The sequence below is a fragment of the Mus caroli genome, chromosome 3, assembly GCF_900094665.2.
Source record: "Mus caroli chromosome 3, CAROLI_EIJ_v1.1, whole genome shotgun sequence".
Lineage (NCBI taxonomy): Eukaryota > Metazoa > Chordata > Mammalia > Rodentia > Muridae > Mus > Mus caroli.
The window spans coordinates 117,889,893-117,905,212 of NC_034572.1; the positions used below are offsets into that span (position 1 = coordinate 117,889,893).

Sequence of the window (15,320 nt, forward strand, 5' to 3'; positions counted from 1 at the left end):
TCCTGTTACTGATTATGTCTATAAATTATACCTTCCATGACAAGAAAGATGGCTCCACAAGTCAAGAAGGTTTTTTCCAGGACTGATGACCTTAGTTGAATCTCTGTCACTCACATGTGTAAGGAGAGAATCAATTCTATGTTGTCATCTGACCTCCGCAAACATGTGCAGATATACTCACCGTGTCTCACCCCCCCATCTGTCTCACACATACACATACACACATACAAACACACTCGTTAAAATGCATATTTTAAAAGCAAAATTGACACTTTCATATTAATGAAATGAAAGTGGGGTTTAGGAAGGGTATCCTATTCTGATGTGGCACTCAGGTCAACTGGAGCTTGCTAACGTGCTAGATAGTTTATCACAGTAAGCAAACAACCTTACACACCACTGAGTGAAAGTCCACCACTCCAGGACAAATTATCTATTATGATTGACACCAAAGTCACTACACCCCAGTTTATACAATATTAAATAAAACACCTAACTTTTTTGCCAAAATGCCTTCCATATTATTTCAATGATTTATATATTATGTGGATGCGATATCTTATACATATGCTATCTTTTGAGTACTGGTATGTACTCAAATCAGTAGCATTAGCTACACTACACCTTAGGAAATATAGGTACCAACATAGAAGGAGCCTCTAGTTTGCTGCTTTCACCTATGCAGTGCTAGGATTAGTGACTGTGCCAGCAAACCATGTCTGGTTACATGCAATACTGGGAATAGAACTCACGGCTCAGAGCATGCTAGTCCAAGGACATACATATAGAGCTAAACCCTGGAACCTGTGTCTGATTAAGTTTGATGCCATGAATTCTAGGGTTTCACCATCACTAATAAGACAACATTTTCCTTCCTTTCTCTGTAGTCATAGGGATCTCTTGACCCCCTAACACTAGACTTCAGTGTCATGATCTAGGGGACACTGTGGGGTGGGCATTCACAATCCCAGCTTCTGAGCATCACATGAAAACTACTTGCTCAGAACATCAACCTGTCCTGCTAGAAGCTACTTTCAAAAATTTAGAATTTTATTTGACTCCACAAGTCGGCTGTTCCTAGCATCTTTCTGTTCTTCTTGTCAATTTTCCTTCATTTACTCTGATCCCCCTGCAACAAACACTGTGGGCAACATCAGAAGTCACTTGCTTGAAACATTCATCACTTCTAAAATATCCTATATTATTCTGAATATGTTGCGGTCCTAGACATATTTGTGTGACAAGTTATTTTTCATAAAAGATGAAGAAAAGGTTACAATTGCAATAGAAAGGTTCGGGCTTTTCATCTACTTGAAAACCAAAATCCAAATGTATATTCATATTCATCCCATCTGGACAAATATTTTCATTTTCCTATCAGAACCTTAGGAGTTCACCCATGTCAAAAACAAGCAAAGGAACAAACAAACAATGGTAGCACTTGTTTTTGTTCCTTTTGATGTATATTCCATTGAAACAGTGTCATTTTAAAATTTATGTATGCAATTGTGAATCTATGCATTAGTATGCACATATGGAATTCTCCATTTTAAAAATAAATGATCTGACCTGCCCATGGAGGTGTTTCAGGTGTGGCTGCTGTGTCACACATGAGTCAGTAGGCAGCAGAGTGGAAAGAGGCTATGTCTACCCTCAGTGTTCTGACCTGTGACCATCTGAATGATGAGCAGCCTAACATATCCTGAAAGAAAGGGAGCCTGAGATGTTCACCAGTCCACTCCAGGGGGCCCAAACAAGAAGCTACCCTGAGACAACCAGCAGACTAGCCTACCCCAATATCTACTCCATCCATGAACTGCTGGAGTGCATGAAGAAGACTGATCCTACAGATCCAAAGCTGTAGGATCTCCATGACACAGAGCAACAAGAGGACATTCGAGAGAGGTCCCAGTGATGATCCAGTATTGGTAGAGTAGCAGAAATGAGAGGCCTCATACTAGATCAACGAGTTGTTGCAATGAACATTCTCAAGCAAAGAAGTGCTAATGAAAGTGCAAACTGTGGGAGACACTGTGACACACTACAGCTTCCACAGTGAGACTTTCCCTCTGTTGGAGGGGAGGTTGCAAGGGTGGAGGGCTGGTACAGGGGAGTGGAACATGAGTGGAATTGGGGTGTATGATGTCAAATTTGCAAAGATCCAATAAAGTTAAAATAAATGAATAAACAATCTGACTTCTATAAGCTTAAGTAACTTTTAAAGAAATATTTATATTTAAAAATATTTCCATATTGCATTTCTAAAGTATATTTTATGTAAATACACTCAATATGTTACTAAAAGTAAATAAATTCTGTACTGGGTTAGTTAGTAGCTGTTTTGTCAGGAATCTAGATCAGCTCTCAAAAAAATCCAATAAAATCAATTCAAAGTAATTTAATTTCAAGATATAAATCCGCTTCCCTTTTCCAGAACCTACTATAATGGTTATTTAATATGATAAGACTGAAATGTACTTTTCTGCTCTGCCAATTCCTCCTATTTCTGAAAGAAGATGGTTAGAATGGCTGCTGGGCTTGTAAATTCTGATGTCATGTATTATGTGTATATTCTTTTGTATGTATGGTGGCATTAAACTCCAAGGTATAAATCCAGGATTTATAACGAATTCCAATATTCTACAATAAGAGAAAGAAAATTCATATATGAAATGTGAGAAAAGTAACCATATTGAGCATGAAAGAAAAATATTTTCATAAAGAAACAATCTAAACAAACTTTAGCTGTGCCTGAAAGTGCCATGATTGTTATAAATATTTATAATCATCTTCCCTTCTTTCTCAAAAGAGAAACCTTAGTAAAATTAAAAGCCTAATCAGACATGAGAAGACCCAGAGATGAAATACTATGTTTAATAGTTAAGTGTTTATGAATTATTTTTAGACTTTTAAAATTCAATCTGTAATTTAATTCTTAGTTTTCTAACTATACATTATATGTGGGTTTCATTTATAACTGAGAGGGAAGCTCTGGGGCTTGTTTTGACTAACATGACATACCTCATAGGCTGTGAGTGCAGTTGGTTGTTGCTTGACCTCATTGTTCCTGTGCTGTAATCCCTGGAACATGGAGCCTGAGGCTGACCTCCTGAAGAGAGACCCAACTGAAGGCTATGCAGGCAGATCCCATTAAGCTGGGGTTTGTTATAGAAGCTAAGCACCTTACATACTGTCCTTATGGGACTCATATTTCCCTTGTCTTAAATTTATATTGAGTATGTATCATTTTACTTTTACAATTTGTTTAAACATATTTGGTCATATTTTTGGTAATTACACTAATTGTTCAAAGTAATGTTTGTTTATGGAATTTCCATATATGCATATGATGAACTTTGCTCTAGTGCACCACTCCCTTACATATATATACATATATATATATACATATATATGTATATACAAACAAATATACTTTAAAAGTGATCTTAACATTACTTCTATGATCACTTTTCATCTTTTGTTCTGTTTCTTTTTCTTCAAGGGTTAGTATTGAATATAAAAACTGGCAAGTAGTCTGCCAGTCAGCTAATAACCTGGTTCTCTGGTTTTGCTTTCTGTTTATTCAGCTTTTTTGTTTGGTTTAGTTCGGTTTGGTTTCTAATTGACATATAACATTTATTCTTATTTATGGGTGCAATTCAAAAACATGTTCCCAATGTATCATGGAAGATCAGAGAAGTTTTTGTCAATGCTTCCTACATTGCTGACATTTCTCCCTGATGGAAACCTTGAGATTCTCTCTAGTTTGCTTTTTTCTTTGTTTTGTTTGTGTTTTCTAATTTTCATATCTCTTATTTTATTAGTTATTTTCTCTTTAAGATTATGATATGATTACATCATTTCTCCTTTCCTTCCATCAAATCCTCCCATATAAACCTCTTGTTCTGTTCAAATATACAGCCTCTATTTTCATTAATTGTCATTGTATACATATATGTATATACATATATATATTCCCAAATACATAAATTTAACCCACTTAGGCTGTACAATATTACTTGTATGTATCTTTTTAGGGGTGACCATTTGGGATCAGATAACCAGTTAGTGTCTGCCTCTTCGTAGAAGACTATTCTCTTCTTCTCCAGCATTCCTCTAGCATGCAACTGGAAAGGCTGCTCAGTGGGTAAAACCTAAGGACCTGATTCCAGTTCCTGGGACCCACAGGCTGGGAGGAAAGAACTTACACTGTAAGATATCCTCTGACAGCTACATACATGACATGTTACACATGCACCCCATGCTCCACATACATAACCATAAAGTGAAATATAAAATGTAGTTAATTGATGAAGACTAGGAAGACCCTAATGCTCTGTTAAGTTCTATCCACCGTCAAGTATTTTACAGTTGCTTTCTATCCATTTGCTTTGTTTCCCTTGATTTGGTTGTACGTTCTAATACTATGCCCTCCAAGATTTAACTTTTCTTCCTGTATTTGTATATTTTATTTAATGAGTTTCAGATTTTTTTATGTCATTATAAATAACAGTTTCTAGATGGCCCATCCTTCCGTCTCAGCTCCAAACTTTGTCTCTGTAACTCCTTCCATGGGTGTTTTCTTCCCAATTCTAAGAAGGGGCAAAGTGTCCACACTTTGGTCTTCACTCTTCTTGAGTTTCATGTGTTTTTTCTTTTTTTTTTTTTTGCAACTTATATCTTGTATCTTGGGTATTCTAAGTTTCCTGGCTAATATCCACTTATCAGAAAGTACATATCATGTGAGTTCTTTTGTGGTTGTGTTACCTCACTAAGGATGATACCCTACAGGTCCATCCATTTGCCTAGGAATTTCATAAATTAATTCTTATTAATAGTTGAGTAGTACTTCATTGTGTAAATGTACCACATTTTCTGTATCCATTCCTCTGTTGAGGGACATCTGGGTTCTTTCCAGCTTCTGGCTATTATAAATAAGGCACACCCGGGGAGCCATCCCATAATCAGCCTCCAAACGCTGACACCATTGCATACACCAGCAAGATTTTGCTGAAAGGACCCTGATATGCTGTCTCTTGTGAGGCTATGCCGGTGCCTGGCAAACACAGGAGTGGATGCTCGCAGTCAGCTATTGGATGGAACACAGGACCACCAATGGAGGGGCTAGAGAAAGTACCCAATAAGCTAAAGGGGTCTGCAACCCTATAGGTGGAACAACAATATGAACTAACCAGTACCTCCTGAGCTCATGTCTCTAGCTGCATATGTAGCAGAGGATGGCCTAGTCTGCCATCATTGGAAAGAGAGGTCCATTGGTCTTGCAAACTTTATATGCCTCAGTACAGGGAAATGCCAGGGCCAATAATTGGGAGTGGGTGGGTTAGGGGGGTGTGGGGGAGAAGGTATGGGGCACTTTTGGGATAGCATTTTAAATGTAAATGAAGAAAATACCTAATTAAAAATTCCACAAAAAAAGAAACAGAAAAAAAAAACCTGTTTCCTGGTTTCATTGACTACACTCTTAACACATCACACCCATTTTATATTGCTGCACATCCCAGCTGATTCTGTACTGTGGCCACTGTAAATAGTGCTGCAGTACATGTAGGCACTGAGGCCAGGGAAAGCAAATGAAACTTTTCCCATAGCCTCTGTATTTCTTTTCAATTCAACCAAAATATGAGTCTTTCTCTCTTTCAGTTCAGCCTTTGCTGCATTCCTTTTGTTCGCTTTGTGGGTGTTTGTTTGCTAAGATCCTTTTTAACTATGGTAAAGAGCTACTTTGAGTTTTTATCTTTATTTCCACAGTAATTAGTTTTACCGTGAACTTTTTCATTTATTGTTGAACATTTATGTACTAATTTTAATGAAGTGAATACATGTCTTAAGGTCATTTGGTGTTCTATTTTCTGTGGAATTTCTTGTATTGTCTGCATATTCACCTCTTGACAAATAAAAAAAAACAAATTATACTTTTATGAATATGTCATACTGCTCTTGCCAATATTCAGTGAAGGCCATTTTGTTCTGGAAAGTTTTTTGCTTTTTATACAAATCCATCTGTAGATTTGATGAATTGTGTTTTGAGGAACGGATTAGAAAAACATTTCCAGTGTCAAGGAGCCTTAATGAGCTCCCGGCCCTACTTCAGTATGTTCTTGTTAGTATCTTTAAGGTTTCATATACTTCCTTATGACCTCATCCATGCTCATTATCACTTTGTATGTATTTTGACATAGGGATCATGTCTAGATTCAATTTCCTAAACTGAATAAATTATTTCCTCTGCCGTACATATTGAAGAGGTTTTTTTAGTTGGAATATGAGCCATAGACATCGATCCTGACCCCTGCTACTGTATAGCCACAGACCTAGACATGACCTCCAGTGACAGCTTGGACCGGAGCATCACCATGGGTCGAGGTGGCAGGCTGACCACTCACAATAGGCTACAGATGGAACTGGAGACATGAGAGGGGAGGAGTAGTGCTTTTCCACTTCTCTTTCACTCCCACTTGACTATCACATACCTGCACATTGAGATGGCTCTGGCACTAGCTGGACACACAGCTAGAGGATCCTGGTGACATTTCCCATCTATTCTGCTTGACTTGGCAGTAAGCAGGTGCCTATGGCCCACCTGTGCTGTGCGCTGGAGGGCAAATGTGTAGGTGGCATGGTGGTCTGCAGGTTGCTTTTCTGTCTTCCTCTTCCCTTTCTGTGCTGCCCGGATTTGATTTGATGTAACTTTTATGAATCCTGGTATAAGACAGCTTTGGTCACCAAGACAGGTACCAAGCTAGGATGAACAAATGACTGCCAACTGCTTTGCCCCTGACTGATAAAAGAACTTCACCACCAGCAAGGTAACTCTGCTCACGGCTAGGGGATAAATATTGTGTAATTTCAAATGAAGGAGAATGTTTTTCCTTTGGCTAAATCCATTCCTAGGTACATTTATAGTGTATATGGGATTACTTTATATTTTGGGGATAAACATTTATATATGAAAATGCTACTTGTTTATACATCGATCTTATTTCCTACGTTTATTGAATTAATCATATTATCTACAAACGAGTATCAGTCTACTTCTTTTCCATTTAGGTAATTTTTGCTTTTTTTTCCCCTTCTTCAGACTGGGAGCTGTAGTAAAACTTCTAGCTGTATATTAAATAAGTAATGAATGTAGATATCTTGCTTTGTTTTTTTAGTTTTCCCAATTTAACATGACTTAGAATTTAGTATTATCATGTATAGCCTTTATTCCATTGAGGTATATTCAGATATACATCATTTAAAACATACCAGATGAAGAGCTGAGACCTGGCTCTATGAGTAGTGTGCAGGAGGTTTGATCTCCAGCACCTTATAAATACTGGTATGGTGCTACATCCTTCATACTCGGGTTTTGGAAGTAGAGGCATGAGGATCATTTTTGCTACACTGAGAGTTTAGGGGCTCCTACAGCTAATGAGAATTTGTCCCCTCAAAAAAAGTGAAAGAAAATTCATCTGTACCAATAATTTTAATATTACTATTTAATATAAAATAAAATATCATATTCTGTAAAATTATTCTGTAGACTTACTCTAAGTCAGAGAAATATGTCTTATTATATAGTCATGACTATGCACAACATTTCTTAATAATTATGTAGTTTTTGACAAAAAAAAAAACACAATAGGGAACCTGTCAAAATTCTATTTCAGCTATGTACTTCTATGGGGAACCATTTATTACACAAATTTATTTCTCATAGATAGTATTTTATACAACTATTTTAATGATACCATGTAAAGAGACATTACGTTCAGCAAAGAAACTTACAGTAGATGATGCAAAGAAACGAGGATAGGGTCAAAGAAGAGATAATAAACATCTGCCTCAGAACAAATACCCACCAAGTTAAGCATTCATTCAGTTACTTTTCTTTGGGCCTAACCAGTCATGCTAAAGACAACATCTCTGCTCTCTCATCTTCTGCACCTTTGATCTCTTGTCTTATCCACTTCCTTCTCTTTTCCTCTTCTCTCCTTTTTATATCAATAAATTACTAAATGAAATAAAACATAAAACATAAATAACATATGTAAATCATAGTTCCACCTACTGGGTGATTTCATGCCCTGCTTTCAAATAGGCCAAAGAGGTAAAGACATTATAAGATATGAGAGACTGAATCTGCACTGTCGAACTAAGCAACTATTTAAGCAGTACAGAAGTGGTTCTGGGGTTGAGGTAGGGATGAAAAGAATCAATTAACAAACAAAGATATTGTTCCAGGAACTGAACATTCAATGCCAGATTATAAACCTGTACAGAAAGAGAACTTGAGGACAGAGGTAAGGATAGAAGAGTTGGGGAACTATAAAGACAGGACTAACAATACCAGTAATATGATCAGGAAAATGGGAAGGTTGGAATCTATAGGGAAGGCAAGTGACATGTTTTAGTTAGCTAGGGTTTTACTGCTGTGAACAGACACCGTGATCAAGGCAACTCTTATAAGAACAACATTTAATTGGGGCTGGCTCATAGAGTCAGAAGTTCAGTCCATTGTCATCAAGGTGGGAGCATGGCAGTGTCCAGACAGGCATTGTGCAGGAGGAGCTGAGAGTTCTACATCTTCATCTGAAGGCTGCTAGCAGAATTCTGGCTTCCAGGCAGCTATAATGAAGGTGTAAAAGCCCACACCCACATTGATACACTTACTCCAACAGTGCCACACCTCCTAATAGTGCCATTCCCTAGGCTGTGCATATACAAACCATCACAGGACATAAATACAGATGATGGAAAGTAGGGTACAGTGGAGTAGTAGGGTACAAATGACTTGATTAGGAAAGTAGAAACTTTTTAAGGAAGGTGGTGGGAGATAAGTAAAGAAGAACACAGACAATAGATAAAATAAGAATGTCTAAGAAAACCACAATGATTTGTACAATTAACTATTTTCCAGAAAATACCCCTTTAATACACATAAGTCTATTGTACATGTAAATATGCAGTTTGAATTAAGCCACCTCATCTGGGCTGATGGTGCTCCCCCCACCCGAAGGATGAGATGGATCAATCAATAAACACAACCATGTTTAAAACGACCTGAAAATACAATGGCAGAATATGCATTTACCCCTGTTGCTTCTGTGGATTACATTCTCAGGAAAAGATAACCAAAATAAAGAATCCTTTGGTCTTGTGAAGATTATATGCCCACAGTACAGGGGAATGCCAGGGCCATGAAGCAGGAGTGGGTGGGTTAGGGAGCAGGGCAGGGGGGAGGGTATAGGGGACTTTCAGGATAGGATCTGAAATGTAAATGAAGAAAATATATAATGAAAAAAGAAAAAGAATCCCTAAAACAATAAAATTTCTTACAAAATACCTAAGTCCTTGGCTTTTCCTTTGTTTCTACCCTGCAATAAATTTTCTTTCTTCAACTAATTTATTTTCTTTATCACATTCACTATTTTTTAAATCTTTGGATAAACTACATTATGCCCCACCACTTCTAATGCCTTAATACATGTCTTAGATACTTGTGTGGTTCCTTGGTACAGCCACTTCCTAGGGGAATGGTGAGAGTCATGAAGCCAGCATAGCTGTTTGACAAAGTACCAGCAAAGTTGACCCAGAATCTGATTATTGACATGATGGTTTTTATTTTTTGTTTTTTTTTTCTTTATTTACATTTCAAATTTTATCCCCTTTTCTCATTTCCCCTCTGAAAAGCCTCCTATCCCATCTCCCCTCCCCCTGCTCTAACTCACCCACTCCTGCTTACTGGCCCTGAAATTCTCCTATACTGGGGCATAGAACCTTCACAAGACCAAGGGCCTCTCCTCTCATTGATATCCCACGAGGCTACCCTCTGCTACATATGTGGCCCTTCTTGTCCCTTCTTGTGTACTCTTGGTTGTTGGTTTAGTCCCTAGGAGCTCTAGGGGTACTGGTTGGTTCGTATTGTTCTTCCTCCTAGGGGGCTGCAAACCCTTTAAGCTCCTTGTGTCCTTTATCTAGCTCCTCCAATGGGGACCCTGTGCTCAGTCCAATGGATGGCTGTGAGCATCCACTTCTGTATTTGTCAGGCACTGGTTGAGCCTCTCAGGAGACAGCTATATCAGGCCCCTGCCAGTAAGCACAATAGTGTCTGGTTGTGGTAACTGTATATGGTATGGATCAACAAGTGGGACAGTCACTGGATGGCCTTTCCTTCAGTTTCTGCTCCAAACTTTGTATCTTCTCCCATGGGTGCTTTGATCCTTCTAAGAAGGACCAAAGTATCCATACTGTGCTCCCCCCCCTCCTCCTCCTTCCTTTCTTAGAATTTTACATCATTGGATATTTTCTTTATTTACATTTCAAATGTTACCCCTCTCCCAGTTTCCCTCCCTCGCAGAAACATCCTACCACATCTTCCCTCCCCCTGCTTCTATGAGGGTGTTCCTCCACACACTCACACACTCCCACCTCCCAGCCCTCGATTCCTCTATACTGGGGCTTCTATTGAGCCTTCATAAGACCAAGGACCTCTCCTTCCTTTGATGCATGATGGCCATCCTCTTCTAAATATGCAGCTTGAGCAATGTGTACTCCTTTGTTGATGGCTTAATTCCTGGGAGTTCTGGGGGGGTCTAGTTGGTTGATATTGTTGTTCTACCTATGGGGTTGCAAACCCCTTCAACTCCTTCAGTCCCTTTCCATACTCCTCTATTAGGAACCCCGCGCTCAGTCCAATTGTTGGCTGCTAACATCTGCCTCTATATTTGTAAGGCTCTGGCAGGGCCTCTCAGGAGTTAGTTATATCAGGCTCCTTTCAGCATGCACTTCTTGGCATCCACAATAGTGTCTGGGTTTGGTAATTGTATATGGGATGAATCCCCAGGTGGGACAGTCTCTACCTCTGTGTGACCTTTCCTTTAGCTTCTGCTCTACACTTTATCTCCACACTTGCTCCTGTGAATGTTTTGTTCTTCTAAGAAGGACTGAAGCAACCACACTTAGGTCTTCTTATTGAGCTTCATGTGGTTTGTGAATTGTATCCTGGTTATTTGGAGCTTTTTTGGTCTAGTATCTACTGTGAATTGTATCTTGGGTATTCTGAACTTCTAGGCTAATATTCACTTATCAGTGAGTGCATACCATGTGTGTTCTTTTGTGATTGGTTTACCTCACTCAGGATGATATTTTCTAGTTCCATCCATTTGTCTAAGAACTTCATAAATTCATTGTTTTTAATAGCTGAATGGTATTCTATCATGTAAATGTAGTATATTTTCTGTATCCATTCCTCTGTTGAGGGACATCTGGGTTCTTTCCAGCTTCTGGCTATTATAAATAAGGCTGCCATGAATGTAGTGGAGCATGTATCCTTATTACATGTTGGAGAATCTTCTGGGTATATCCCCAGGAAAGGTATAGCTGGATCCTCAGGTAGTACTATGTCCAATTTTCTGAGGAAATCCAAAATGATTTCCAGAGTGGTTGTACCAGCAATGGAAAAGTGTTCCTCTTTATCCACATCCTTGTCAGCATCTGCTGTCACCTTAGTTTTTGATCTTAGCCTTTCTGACTGGTGTGAGGTGGAATCTCAGGGTTGTTTTGATTTGCATTTCCCTGATGACTAAAGATATTGAACATTTCTAAGGGAAATGCAAATTGAAAGAAATTACCTGATGTTCTTTACTTTTTGTCTGAGTCTGCATGTTACTTTATTAGAGCGTTATTAACAATCATTTGCCCGTGTCTTTTTGGAAAAAGATATTTCTGTATTCCCCTGAGAAAGTCCTGAATGTACTTCCCCTTCTTTCGAGGATGTAACCTCAGCTGTTCCCACAAAGGACTCTTCTCTGGGCCTTTGAGATTGTCGTCTGCCCATAAGCAAATTCATGAAACAAATCATTAGAATAGAATGAACTCAGAGGAGGTTGACAAGGTTCAGCAGAACAGGAGAAATGACAGCAGATCAAATCACAGAACTTCTTTCATAGCATATATAGAATTTCTTAGAAATATAGCCTAAATATAAAAGGCTATACATACTAAGCCCCTAGTAAGACTCAACAACAAAAACTGAAATGATTGGGAAAATATACTAGCATAGACAGAGGACATAAGAATGATATAAAATAATATAAGAAGAATAAGGTATTTGCAAAGATTAGTTTACACCAGATTGCTATAATATCAATTAACTTAGGAACAAAGGAAATTTTTTACTAAACAAAATTTTATAAGAATATAAATACAATAAAATTTGAACAACAACTACAATGGTTCTTAAGCCTGTGAAAGTTCTCAGGCTTAGGCTAATTTGCAAGTAATATTATTGATCATTAAAAGTTAATAATAAACTGCTTAAAGCATGGTGACTTGCCTGGACAGACTTAGATTTTACCTATTTTCTATTTAAGCATCTTGAAAACGCAAAATGCTAAAAACGGGCGGCTATATTATGCTTGCTTAAGCTGAAATGATTTGTAGAACTTTAGGAATGGGGTTGATGAAAATAAAATCTATTCTATCTGTACTTAAGATGTAACCCCAGGAGTACTAAAACAATATGTCCAGAACAAAATGATGCTATCTCTGTCCCTTGAAATCATGGATGTTTTTGATGTCTGTATAACTAAAGTTTTTTCATTACCAATCAGTCTGAGTTGCAAAGCACCTGCGTCTTGGTATTTGCTCAGTCCTTATGTCTTCTCTGGTACCTGTTCACCACTGAGGTTGGCCCCAATAGTGTCTTATTTCAAAAGTGTTTGGATGTTTAGTGAAGATGAGTGTGGCATTGAGATGTGAAGCCATGAAAATTCTGGGGAAATCATATAAAAGATTTCTGTGTAATTGAATATTGAGGAAATGTTACAGTGTGTCTGTTTTACAGCATGGTGTTCTGCATTAGTCTATATAGTAACACAAAACAAAACACAAGTTAAACAAATGTAAAACAGAGTACAATATCGACAGTTTGACATGAATGTAAAATAAAAAGTGAACTTAAATAGAGCCAAGCATGTCTGCTCTGATCCCGTGATCTGTACAATTTCAATGTGACTTATTATTAGAACATCAACGAAAAGTAAAATTGACATGAACACAATATTATCTTACCCACTTAGAAGAATAGACAGAATATTTCTTTCATATATAAGACCAATTAAACTTAATAAATCTAATCTTTGTCCCAGTTTCTCAGTAAGTTAGTATATATTTAATATAAGTGTAATTCTGTTTAACTTGGCAGTAGTTTTCAAGGCATTTTACAAGCATTAAATATTATCCCTTAGTATTTGCAGTAAACATGTAGACAGACAGTGCTTCCTGCTGTGGGTCAACCCTGGGTTGGTTCTCAGGACCCATAGTGTAGCCTCTAGCTGCCACCAAGATGTTCACGACCTTTTGCCTTTCTACACATCTACTCTAGAAGGAAAACACTACACGAGCACATTGACATTTGCATAAGAGATCTTCTCTAATTTTATCAATGTACTGGAAAACTCATATTGAATTTAGTTAATATTTGCAATTATAAATTCTTTTGCTTCAATGATCCTATTTCAAATAGGCCCAAACAGATGGACACCATTCCTCTAGATGAAAGTCGGCTGCATAATTGAGCTGTGGTACAGAGTAACCATACACAGAAATGCTAATGAATTCAGATGGAATAGATGTGATTTTGCATTTTCTGTCTCTTTGACAGATGAATTTGCTAATGAATTTTGGAAAAGCAATATTACAATGATAACCATAAAAATGAAGGTGACTGTCTTTTTATGATTAGTGATTTAAATATGCAGTCATTTCAAAACATCTATTTCATTTTCTTTGTAGTCTATTATGCAACAATGTTGAATTGCTAGCCTTGAACCAGGCTGAGAAGATGGGGCTACAGTTTATTTCTTTGCTGGCTAAATTAATAAAATATTTGAAAATGTAGCATAAAAAATTACCCTCTCTTTATTTTTTTCAATACAATATCAATTAAAATCTGTAAGTAATTTTTAAAAATTATTGCCAGTCTTATTAAATGTTATGTCATCACTATGTTGTAGTATTTTTACTGGGCATCAATATACTATAATCTTCATGCAACCACTGGAACATTTCTGAGTTTGATTTTTAAAATTATTTTGGAAAAAAATAGGGCTTAAAGATTATAATACTTATTTATGTTTCTGTTAATCAATAACTTAATCTCAGTAAAATATATAATTTTTCATATCCTACTACATACTATGTGATACTACATATTGCTGTATGCTCTTTGACATCATCATCTGGCATTCCCACTAGATGTCATAAAGCCATCTGCTCAGTCTAATTATTAACCAAACATCTGTGTGTGTGTGTGTGTGTGTGTGTGTATGTATGTATATGTGTGTATATATATGTGTGTGTTGGTGTGTGTATGTGTGGGTTTGTGTATATATATATATCCTTTGTCCACATAAGTTAACTTCACAGTTCTTTGTAATTGTAGTAAATTAGGACATAATATTAGAAGAAAGAGTTAGCCTGTTGACTATAACTATACTTGATATTGGAGAAACTGTTGGAATAGTTTTATGGATAGAGCTTAGCAGAATTTGGAGGAGCAGTCTAGAGAAAACTGTAGTGCTCAGATATGGCCCAAGAGGGTCCCATACTAGCTTTGATGAAATGTTTTGCAATGGGCAATCTGAAGTATAGCTCAAAGACATCTCACAAGACGCCATAGGCATATTCTCATCAAAGATTCAGAGACACAGAATTGAAAAAAAAATTATTTCATACACATTACCAGGAAGAGTCCTCTTTTGTAGATGAACACAGGGTAGCAAAGTCACCCAGCATCCAGGCACTGATATGTTCCAAGGCTGATGCAATGCAAGTGTCTTCAGATAAACCGTGATCATATGTTGGTATTATCTATGTTATGATAGTCTTTCAACTAAGCGTAGTGTGAAAAACATGATCTTTTAAAAAAAATTTTATTAGGTATTTTCTTCATTTACATTTCCAATGCTATCCCAAAAGTCCCCCATACCCAACCCCCCACTCCCCTACCCATCCACTCGCCCTTTTGGCCCTGGCATTCCCCTGTACTGGGGCATATAAAGTCTGCAAGTCCAATGGGCCTCTCTTTCGAGTGAAGGCCAACTAGGCCATCTTTTGATACATATGCAGCTAGAGACAAGAGCTCCGGGGTACTGGTTATATCATATTGTTGTTCCACCTATAGGGTTGCAGTTCCCTTTAGTTCCTTGGGTGCTTTCTCTAGCTCTTCTATTGGGGGCCCTGTGATCCATTCAATAGCTGACTGTGAGCATCCACTTCTGTGTTTGCTAGGCCCCGGCATAGTCTCACAAGAG

General features: G+C 37.6%; 2 non-coding genes across 2 annotated transcripts; one reads left to right on the forward strand and one right to left on the reverse strand.

Moving 5' to 3' along the window:
• The first annotated feature begins 1,568 nt into the window (after positions 1–1,568).
• On the forward strand, positions 1,569–1,700 carry LOC115030752. The gene has a single exon (XR_003836346.1). It is a non-coding gene; the product is annotated as a small nucleolar RNA SNORA17 (small nucleolar RNA).
• Positions 1,701–6,711: 5,011 nt separating this feature from the next.
• LOC115030737 lies at positions 6,712–6,851 on the reverse strand. Its single transcript, XR_003836333.1, has one exon. It is a non-coding gene; the product is annotated as a small nucleolar RNA SNORA48 (small nucleolar RNA).
• Positions 6,852–15,320: the final 8,469 nt, after the last annotated feature.